Genomic DNA, 11,272 nt, shown 5'->3' with positions numbered 1-11,272 from the left:
GTGAGAAAAAGACCATGCACCCCTCCCTCTAACGACGACGATGGTTGAACGCAGGGCTTTGTTTGCCAATCCCACACTGTCAGTATGCGCTACTTCGGAGTTACGCATCACTTTTCTAGAATACCTAGCGCAACTCTCCGGTGTGCACTCCGTAGGCTTAATGTTTGGGTTTGGGGTGTATGGCGCGAATCGGTACCCGCTGCTTGGCGTTCGCTTCGGCCCTAGCGAAATGGAGCAATCGGATATACGCTGGCTTCATAACGCGATAAACCGAGGTTCTAGTTCTGCCACGGAAAGCGTTGTTTTATCTTTGTTTCCGCCACGATCATTCATCATCATCGTCAGAGGAAACTGGCTCTTCTGCAGGGCATATTGGCGTACAACTGCATGAGTGAGGATACCGAAGCTTGGCTATAAAAAGTAATACGGCTGTCATCTCACTAGTAGGAAACACCGAAAAGCGCACCGGCTGTCCTACATCCGGGATATAAGTTTTGAAGGCACCACGAGCCAAACGGTGGTCTGCGCAATGAATGAATGGACCTTTATTTTTGGCAAAGTTGGCATGTCAGGGGTTGTGGGGAAACGTGAGCCCCAAGTGTAACTTACAGTCCAATTAAGACTGCAGTAGCGATGGCTCCTGGCATGTCTCTCTCTAGCAGGACAACTGGTACTGTCGTGATCTCAGAGTCGCTTCCCACAACTGTAGGGTAGAGGGTAAGGGGCGGTCTGAACGCCAGATTTGGGGGCACGCCGAAGTTGCTCAAGAGCGCTGCAGTTTTTCCGCCTTCCTTGAAGTTTTATGTCAATTTCTAGTGCTTGTGCCGCATCACCTTCCGTCAACCGGATTTCTCTATGAGATTCTATGCTTTTCCGTAGGAGCTGTGCCTACTGGTTCTGAGTTTTTTTTGCGTGGATCTCGGTACAAAGTTCGTGACTGTCGAGCCATAAGGCGTGTTTCTCCACATTATGTTTGTTTGAAGGGGTTTGTAAAGGCTTCCGTGTTTGTGCGGTATTTACAAAAGTACCGGGCCCAGTTCACTACGCTTCTAAGTTAAAGGAGCACTGACACCAACTTTTGGCGTTAATATTCACAGTTCGCTTCCTGCACTCAACAGAATACCCTGGCTGAAATATGAGCAGCCTGCGACGCGAAGAACATAGTTCAGTTGGATCTCATTTATCGCGCCGACGGGGCAGCGGGCGGAGCGGCACTCAGCGAATGGACATCAGCGTGACATCACCCCTTGAGGCCAAAAGAAGTGACGTGACAGCGCCCGTAAAAAACTCGTGACATCACTTACCGCGCGCTGCACCACTGGCGGCGAGCGGGCGCAGCACCCTCTCAAGCGGGCGCCGGTGACGTCCGCACAAAGCGGTGAGGTCAGGCTTTAATTCTGTCATATGCGCCGTTCGGGATGAAAGCGCGGGAATTTGAAACAACAATTTTCAGGCCCTTAAATGTAATTAACTACCGCGCGCTGTAGTATTTGAAGTGCTGTTTCAGGTTCACCAGACCATGAAGCATCAATAAAAGCAATAAAATTGTCACAGAAAATTTTCGTGTAAGTGCTCCTTTAAGCTAAGGTGTTGTAAAGGGGGAAAAGATGTGTGAAAAGGGCCCGAAACTGTCTGGCGTGTGGGTGCCGACACCTTATAAAGTCCGTCAGGGGTGGGGGAAGGGGACGTGAAAAGACTTGGATAGCGGGAAAGATGATGAGGAGATTTAAATTAAGTGTGAGAGAGAAGTTTGAATCGGGGAGGGCGGCAACTGCGTTGAGTGTTCTCGCAGAGAGTACGCTGCATTTTGTGGTTTCTGAACTTTCGGATACCAGCACTTTATGTACGCACCCAGTGCCATCTACGTGTTTGCTTCAACACTCCTATCCTTCTGTGTAACTGCTAAAAAAACCTCGCCGATCTCGTTCAGTACCCCAGGGGTATAGTCACGGGTTCGGGAGCAGAAGGCCTTAGCTCTAACCGTAGCAACGCTAAATTGTTGTGAAGAACCCGTAACTGTAAAACAACCTCCTTGCTCAATTGCACGCGTTCTTGTCGCTAGAGAGCGTGGTTTCAATGCTTTAGGTCGGTTTAGGGCAGGTGTGTGACCTATCAACACGTTGAACTTCCGTTTTGCGTCCCACCGTAATGCAAGGGTTGTACCTATCTCGAAACAGAATATCGCCTCTGCGGAGACGGTGAGGTGGGCTCGCGGTGGCTTGGGCAATCTCACAGAATATCAAGGAGAGAACGAGTAAGAGGAGGGCGAATGGCGGAAACATTATTAGGAAGACGACAATAAATAAAATAAAATTGGGTAGCTTCTTAATTCGGAATGCCGCGAACGACCAGTGCTGCTCTATTCCTGTAGACCAGGTGTTCTTTAGTCTCGAGCCGAGGGCTGGTCTTCCTGAACTCTCACTGCTCGGGGGTGGGAGAAGGGAGAATGTTTGGGTTGTGGGTTCATGCCCATACGAGATGGTAATTCGTATTGGGACTATGGCAAGTTGGGAAGTTTTAAGGGTATATAGGGGGATATATGATTAAGGATAGGGATTTTAGATTATGTTTCCGTCTGGAGTCTGCGCCATCGTCTGGCGACGACGGGTTGAGGGAGGGGTGAGGTGCTGGGTAATGATTGCGGTACCGCTGGTAGTGGTGCAGTGTATCTGTCCAGCGACTTTTAATAGGAAGGTTGGAGGGGGTGTTACCAAGCCACACGCCCCTATGGGAAATCCCAGAGCAGGATATCGCGGGCTGCGAGATGAGCCGCCTCGTTTCCTGGCAGTGAGGCATGACTTGGAGACCTCGTGACTGGGATGTGGGGCAGAATCTTGATTTTCTGGAGACGTTTGAGTGTGGCAGGTGAAATGCTTCCGTTCAGGAAGTTACGGCACGCTTGCTGCAAGTCCGTAAGCATGTTTACAAAGCCGATAGAGGCTCTGGCGGTGGCGAGGGATATGAGCGCTTATTTCGAGATGAAGGAAAGATGATATAGCCGTTCGCTTGTCTGAAGGGAGTCCGCAGTACCGAATTTCTTGGACGCGTGCAGTCAGCTGTGTTCGAGAAATCAGCTCGAATTTTTAAGTACTTGGTGGGCCATCCATAACGGGGTATGTGGCCTGAAAGAACTAACATCCCCATCATGAGAGAGCGGCTTCAATCAGGAAGAAGGTTGCTGGGTTGCTCTGCAACCGTAAGTCGCAACCCGACATGCGCGGTGTGCGACCGTGGCCCATCCTTCTCGGACAGTCCTAAGGGGGAAAGTCCAGGACAAGGCCTCCCACCATCTGCTGTAAATTCGGTCGCTTGCAGTATGAAGGTAAGCTGTAAATACGAGTCAACATGCCCAGATATAAGAGTCACGCCGATATGGGAGGCGATGCTGTGATTGTCTGAAGGTCAAGCCTCAGCTATTTCTGCAAGTCGCGCAAGATACCACCCTGATCGATCAACTAAAAGAACAGATTGATGGGATGCCTAAATTGCCAGTTTTGGCACTTAAGTCCGAAGCTAAATTGGTGGGCCGAGAGATTTTAGGCTTCGTCATGTTGATGGTAAGTCCGCGACGTACGCTGGCGGGAAAGTCACACTCTTTGAAATCAAACAAGCGTTGCTGCATAATAGAGTTAACAATGTCTCTAGTGTTCACGTCGTGCGACCCGTCTATTGTCGACAGAACTGAAATCTTCAGAGTTGCTCCATACACAATACTGTTTCTGACGTTTATTTTACAGACAATTTCGAAATGATATCTTCCTTCGGGAATTGTACGCTCCAAAACCATGAACACGGAGCTTTTTACCACTTCGGTGTTTTTACAGCGTTATTGCGCTGGCTCTTGCCGAAAACAGTATTTATATGGCTTGCCCTTTCGCTAACGTACGGCATGAGACAGCAAAATGTATGTGTACGTTAGTTAGCAACATGCGAGTAAAGACAGCGTGAAACGTTTGTAAAGTTCGGGTGGTTTTTTTGTTTGTCTAGCTTATTACGACTTTTTCGCGTAATCAACGTGTTACATGATAGGTGAGGTCTAATCTAGTAGGTTCTTGATATTTACATAAAAACGTCGATGTTTAAAGTACACAGTTTCTCTCGCGCGTTTCATCTGAGGACGTATGCATAAAAGTTATTTCATTAATGGAAAACCGCGCTAACGAAGGAGTCCCTTATAAGAAGGCAGACGCAAACACGGAACAGTTCGTGCCTATTCTTCCTTCCTTTCGTGTATACGTTCATTTGCACCATTTTCCTGTTGTGGCATACCAACTAGCCCTAGCGGCCACCCTGCCAAGACTTATGTGCACCTAAAGTACACAATGGAGCAACCTCCAGTTCGTCTTCTAAGGCGAAGCTTTCTACCTCTACTTCCCAAGGGTTGTGTCGCGACAATTGGTGTGAACAGAAAGCTCCAGCGAACAAATAAAATAAGTTACGGCGCCGCCAGGAATAGAACCTGGTACGAATAGAGAAATGGAGCGAGAGCCTGTTGTCTTACCGATTGAGCTACGAGCCAGACGCTGCACGTATGGGGAGACAGACCGTGCACTCACAGAGCACATCTGCAGGTTTACCCCATGCAGTCTTGCTGAATGACACGTGATAGCGGCACGCGACCTCTCGCGCTGCTGTGCGCGTGTAGCACGTGTAGCGGCCGTGTGCGCACTTTGCCAATGCGCTAGGAGTTATAAAATTAAAGGAAGCTCACAACAACGCATGGCATCTCACTTCTCTATTTCTGCTACCTATCTCGTCGCCTCTATAGGCGGCGGCAGAGACGGAGGAGAACTGAGATCGCTCCTAACACCGGGTATGAGCTTCCTTTATTTTATAAAAAAAGTGTTTCGACTCATGTGCTTCACCAATATAACTTAACTATAACAACCGTTCAAGAATCATGCATAGATCTAACCTTAGCAAAGAATAGCTCTTTGAAGTAAAAAAGGTTGTGGTTAAGTGCATTTCTCTCCTTTGGTTTCATTTTTTGTAGAGCCACGTGTGTGAATTCAAGTGACGTCACATGGGTAATCATTGTGGGTGTCAATTAGAGCTTCTCTTTTCAACCATCTTCACAGGGTGGATTGGCGCGCTTTTTGTAATGTAGGTAGGCTGCGAGCAGGCTATTTAAGACGGGCCTAATGATGGCATTGTTCTCCGATTCCAGTAATGCCATTCAATCGCAAATACATCAACAACCTCTAAATTTTTGAGTTTATTAGCCACCGGCGATATGAAAATCACGGCCGGAGCAAATGCATCCACAAAATCGTAATTCGTGCTTTAAAATGGTCGCGATCATCTGAAATGTTCTTGGAGCGAATATGAGGGGCGTCACTAGCAGCATGCAAACCCCATAGCAAGGTCGACTTTCTACGCACAGGTGGCAACAAAAGGAAGATAACGTACCCGTACCGGCTACTTTTTAATTTGGGTGTTTTATGCATTTCAATGTTTGTAAAAATTACTGATCCGCTCTCTGGCAGCCTTCGGTTAGGTTTTTATCCCCCCTTCCGATCTTGCAATGACGGTATGGTTGGTTAGTGTTATTGGATCAGGGGTTCCTAGCCTGGCAGGATATGCCAGCAGCTACACCCCCGATCACCACCTCATGCGTTTAAAAACGATTCCTTCCAGATATTTCACGAGTCCTGTGTCGTGAAGGAAACTAATAAGAAGCTGTGACATTTCTCTCCGCAGTATCCAATGCCGCTTCGCGAAGAAGATGTGGTCCAACTTGACGGGTGTGGATGCTAGCTTTCCCTCTGCTTAGAACAAGACTGTCAACCCTGAAGCGTCATGTATGCAGCAGTGAAGGTATGCTTCTACTACAACACCACATGTCAAGCACACAGGTGATGTCACGGGGCACACCTTGTTTCACCAAGCTGCGGTCTTCGCTGAGCGTGTTCAGATGAGGTGTAGAAAAGATGCATTAGGTGCGTGAAATGATTGATAATTGATCTGAACAGTAACTGCCTACAGAGCTGTGCAGATGAACACATGGACACCGAAAGGTAGCTTAAAGCCTATGCCTCACCTCAAATTATTTAGTAGCGGTTATGAGCTGTTGTCCTGCTTGTGCGCAAGTAATGAGCAAATAATCAAAGTACGGTCGTCACCGCAATATCTGGGCTGTGGTATTTGCAACTAAACTACATGCCAAACTTGACATTACAAGAGAATAAAAAACTGTAGTATTATGAAGAAAAAGGGCACGACAGATATTATTTCATGGTTTGTGCGAACATTCTGATGGTGCGGTCATCCTACATAATACAACTTTGAAGGAGAGCCGCTCCACGTCTCTTTGAAGGACGTTCTTTCTCCCAACGGACACTGGATCAGTGGACGAGGCATCATGCAACTGGTCTTCTCGTTTTTGAAGGTGTGGCTTGTGGTGATTAGCCGAAGTACGTGGTTTTACATAGGTTCTCCTACGGCGGAGCAATTAACTTCCCTACACGCAAGACTGGGTGCGCCTTTTGCCTAACAAAAACACTACCCCTTCACTCAAGGATTGAAAGAGACGAGGGATAGCACCGGTGGTGAGAGATATCGAGCTATAACTCAACCTCCTGTCCAGCCATCTACACTACAAGCGCCTAGTCATGCCGGCGCGTCGTCCATCTACGTATAGCGGTCACTCAGACGTGACTGTAGAAGGCGCTGCATAGGAAAGACCAACGTTACCGGAATTGGTAAAGGCGGCACTAACGTGTTCCAGAGGAGCTGCGGCACGGTTCTCTCTCTCGCTATATATATATATACAGAAAGATAGCTCGGCAGTCTACAACGCCAAAGGAGCTTGGCAGCCTTGATGCCTAGGTAGCATACGAGGGCTTCCCGCCAGTTACCCGCTCATGACAGGCTGTAGACGTTCCAGTCACGCCCCGGGGGTTTAAAAGAAGGTCCCCTTCTCCCCGTGTAGTCAGAGGGGCGCTGGCTACCACCCTGAAGCGTCAGATACACTTCTAGTAAATATAAATAGCCCAGAAAGTGAAGAACACAGTCGCCCAGATAGCCGAATTAGTAAGGCATTCGAGATCCAATCGAAAGGCGTGGGTTCGGTCCCCACTCTGGGCGCGTGTTTTTCTTTCTTTCTTTCTTCCTTACTTATATTTCAAAAATGTTAACGTCAGTAACCATAGTAAAAAAAAGAGCCTAACAACACCTTTTTGCCTTCTTTGGCGTTGTAGACTGCCGAGCTATCTTTCTGTATTTAATGAACGAGCCCCTCATTTTCCCTCTCTCTCTCTCTCTCTCTCTCTCTCTCTCTCTATATATATATATATATATATATATATATATATATATATATATATATATATTCTTGAAAAAGGCCGGTCCCCGGTCGAAACGTTAGAATATATTGTTATGTTCTTCAGTTTGACTTCTCTATCGTACAGTTAACCTCATAGCCAGGCACCTTTTCTCTTAACTATATATATATATATATATATATATATATATATATATATATATATATATATATATATATATATATATATATATATATATATATATATATATATATATATATATATATATATATATATATATAGATATAGCAGGGACGTATACAGCTACCGTTAATGTTTAAATTCTAGCAACATAATTAACCAAGGTTAATTTTTTTGAAATCCATCAATCTCTGTACAATAACTTCCGACCGGCGTGTTGCGTGATCCGTATGGCATTCTTGTACACGCGAGTGCAGCGCGTCAACTTGCGCATGCGTTTCTCAGGAGACCGAGCCGGCGATTCTGCGTCAGCGGGGGTTTCTGCCTATTTTACAAAAGGACGCACGACGCCCGTGGCGCATGAAAGGGCCTTGCTACTTGAGCCAATTGAGAGAAGCTCGCATATGCCGGCGGTTTAAATCTTTCAAAGCATCCGGCGAGGGGGCTTAGAGGTGTTTAGGTTCACCGTGGTGACCTATTAGAGCGAATCTCTCTGTCGCTAAGATCCAGCAGATTATGTGCGGCATCGAGTGACGTAGGTAATCATCGCACGCTACCCAACGCCACTTTGTAGCGTAGCGCCCACTCATATCACCAGGATGGTAAAACTTTGCACTAAACCTCTAGCGTATTGGGAAAAAATAACATAAAAAGCTGGTTGATTCCTTTGTCATAGGAATCGGTAAAACTCGAAAGTGAAATGTACAGCGAAATCTGCGGTTCAGCATGATTTGCGGGTCGGTGGCTGTCCTTGGGGTGTACTTGGCGCGCAACGTCCTGCTGGCAGGTCGCTTCGGCAAATGTGTACTGGCGTCATTTCCGTGACGAATATGACGTCATTGAAATCTTGGTGTATCCCAGTATAAAACACTCGCGTGTTAAAATATAAAACCCGAAAACAAAAAACCCTAAGGGTAACGTACTCTTTTCTACTAAAGGGTGCTTGCCCAAAAGAAGGCCCTGAGTGCAGTGGTGTCCCCTTTACAGGCCGCTTGACCCGCTCGACTTGCGTCACTTCCGCGATGAATATGACGTCATTGAAATCTTGCCCGGGAATATGACGTCATTGAAAGTATCCGGGAATAAAACAATTTCGTGTTAAAATCGAAAAAAAAAATCCTACAGCCCTCATATTTTGATGTAAGACGGCCATAGTGCCTTAAGAAACGTCTTCCCAAGAATGCATTTGTTATTTAATAGTGTAGCCGAGTTTCACGGTATCAGTGGTAGCCTGGTTTCTGTAAGCTGTCTTTTCCACATTGGTGATTGCACAGGGATGAATGGCCATCTACGGAGGGATTATGATTACAGAAAACGGCTATAACTCAGGTGTTCCCAAAAGTATCCGGAAACAAATTATATTACAATTGGCGGCTAAGAATAATGTCCCAAAAAGGCGACGACCACTAACGCGTCGCAATTTAACTCACAGGGAAGTAGTAAAAGTCACAGAATTTCTGTCGGCCGTTAATATATGTCCCCCTGGGGAGGGAATATGGTTACAGAAAACTGTTATTTTATTAGAATTACACGAAAACAAATCCTATGGCAATTAGCCGCTAAGACTATTGTAACACTACGCAACATGGCCTCGCTGGTAATACGTCTTCACAGAGTGGAAAACAACTAAATTTTTCTTGATGGCCGCTTTGATAAGGACACACGTGGCCATTTATGGTGCAATTCTTACCAACACTTTTGGCTCCTTTCCTGTATTTTCAACTTTTTGTGCACCTTCAGTTCAATTTTGGCAGGCGGCAACAAGTTGTCCCTCCAGTAGGTTATAGAACTTAGCGGCGTATACGCTTTGTTACTGCCGCCAGCCCCGCAGTGCACTGTTCGGTTGGGACCTCCTTCTCCGTCAGTTATTCTGGTCGTGCGGGCAGCGCGTTATCGCGCGCGCAAAACGCTGCAGCAGTTCACGCATTACGAATGTACAAAGTGTTGCGTCTACAAATTATTTTTACATTTCTTCTCTGCAACAGACGGTTGAGGGAGATCAAAACGCGAAAGTGCAAGAGCATGAGAAGCCGGGCGTGAACGCTGCGGCCAAGGAGCCCCCTGAACAAATTATCAAAGGCACGACGGAAACTGAGAAGAGTAAATCGACGAAGGGCAAGAAAAAAAAGCGAAAGAAGTACAGCTCGACGAGTTCGGAGAGCGAGGAGAGCGTTGACGACGACAATGACTATGCTAAGTCCAAAAAGAAAACGACGGCTGGTGTTACAACTCGAATCAACATCTTCACGGGTGCCGAGGGCTCACCTGGTGTCGGGACAAAGAGCACCGTCGCGGGACCGAACGTTGTGTCCGCCATGGCTCCGCCGATGCCATTCCTTCAACAGGTACCTGTTTCATGATTTCCAGATAGCTAAGCAGTGAAAATAGCTGGGAATAGAAAGTAATCCGCTTTATGTTATTTAATGTTCATATAGCCGTACTGTTGGCCCGGTTGGCCATTAGAGCTTTGCGGTACACAAGAGAAAAACAGAACAACAAAAATGTGCATTAATCTAAACAAACCACAAATAAATATTGTCACATTGAAGATACATGGATGAAGCACAAATGACTACTACTACTGCACGCCTATGACAGCAATACGTAGTAGCAATGAGCACGGCGTGTTTTATATGTTCCATAATGCCCAGAATTTTGTTTAGAGCATCACTGGCTTCGGCTTGTCTTAAAATTGCGTGACAGTATCACCCTGAATACTGGTCAATCTGAATAACAGTATCAGTCCGAATATTGACTCAAACAGTCGCATGCATTGACAAATAAAGAGTCGCCGTACTTAAAAGCCGGAGTTTATTTTGGGGGCCTTGCGCGCTGAAGCAAAACGTTGGCATGAGGCGAACCGTATTGGAGAACCGTGGAATAATTTTGACCTCTTCGACTCTTAAAGTGAGCCGGTATCTCGGCCCACGGGTGTTTTGTTGGTTGTGCAGTTCAGAAAGAAGAGGGCCATCGAATTTCTTGATGTAGGAGGTGGTCTAGTGTGCTACAGTTTAGTGTCGTTTAGTGTGGTTGTGTTGGTGGTTTAGCTACACCTGGACTACGACTGGGGCACTGGGTTTGCATAGTTTATTTTGGTAATCTTTGGAGAGTGTTTCTAGGAGTTGATATTTAGTAAAAATTTTGGCGTGTTTCGGAGTTCAAATCCTGTAAATATCCAAATCTTCGAAATTCGAAGAATTGGATAGCTAATTCGGAAAGCCGTTTCGCAAAGGGCTACCGCAAAGGGTTTGAAAAAACAGACATGTCCCTTGAAAAGTGTCCACGCTTCGCTCGCGAATAGCGCGCATAGATTATCTGCACAAAAATGTGCCAAGAACATGTCAAGCCATTAGTAAAATGTGTGAAATGTGCGGTCTACAAGATACTGTTGACCTTTTATAAAGTAAGTTTATATGGGCTAAACTGACCCATGTATGAATGACCACGTTTGAGAATATGGCGTTCCGATAATGAGTGGGGCGTTGTCGCATTTATGTTTAAATTTAAAAGACTGTAACTGCGCACCCGACCTGAGAAATGCAAGAAAAGTGAAAAAGCAGCCTTGTCATTGCACTTGATGTCGCGGAAGCTTCTTATGTTCACCTAAAACGACGCAGATAACCCCTGTTTAGACAAGTGCACTGGTGTTCAAAAAGGACAAAGGAGCCTCCTGGTGGGATCGGTTGCCATTCGTAGTTATCGCTGCCAGTGGTGCCGATAACTTAGCAGATATTCTGAAGTCCGAACTTAGATCGTCAAATTTGGCCGCCGTGTGCGCTAGATTCGCTGCGTATCGCATACATCTGAAT

At 46.3% G+C, this 11,272-nt stretch overlaps 1 non-coding gene across 1 annotated transcript; it reads left to right on the top strand.

Annotated features, from left to right (window-relative positions):
• The first annotated feature begins 7,014 nt into the window (after positions 1-7,014).
• On the top strand, positions 7,015-7,086 carry Trnag-ucc (transfer RNA glycine (anticodon UCC)). Its single transcript has one exon. It is a non-coding gene; the product is annotated as a tRNA-Gly (tRNA).
• Positions 7,087-11,272: the final 4,186 nt, after the last annotated feature.

The sequence above is a fragment of the Haemaphysalis longicornis genome, unplaced genomic scaffold (assembly GCF_048455015.1).
Source record: "Haemaphysalis longicornis isolate Haplotype H1 unplaced genomic scaffold, Haemaphysalis longicornis Haplotype H1 scaffold_9, whole genome shotgun sequence".
Taxonomy (NCBI): Eukaryota; Metazoa; Arthropoda; class Arachnida; order Ixodida; family Ixodidae; genus Haemaphysalis; species Haemaphysalis longicornis.
The sequence above is the reverse complement of the archived record's forward strand: the minus strand, read 5'-3'. Positions and strand labels throughout refer to the sequence as shown.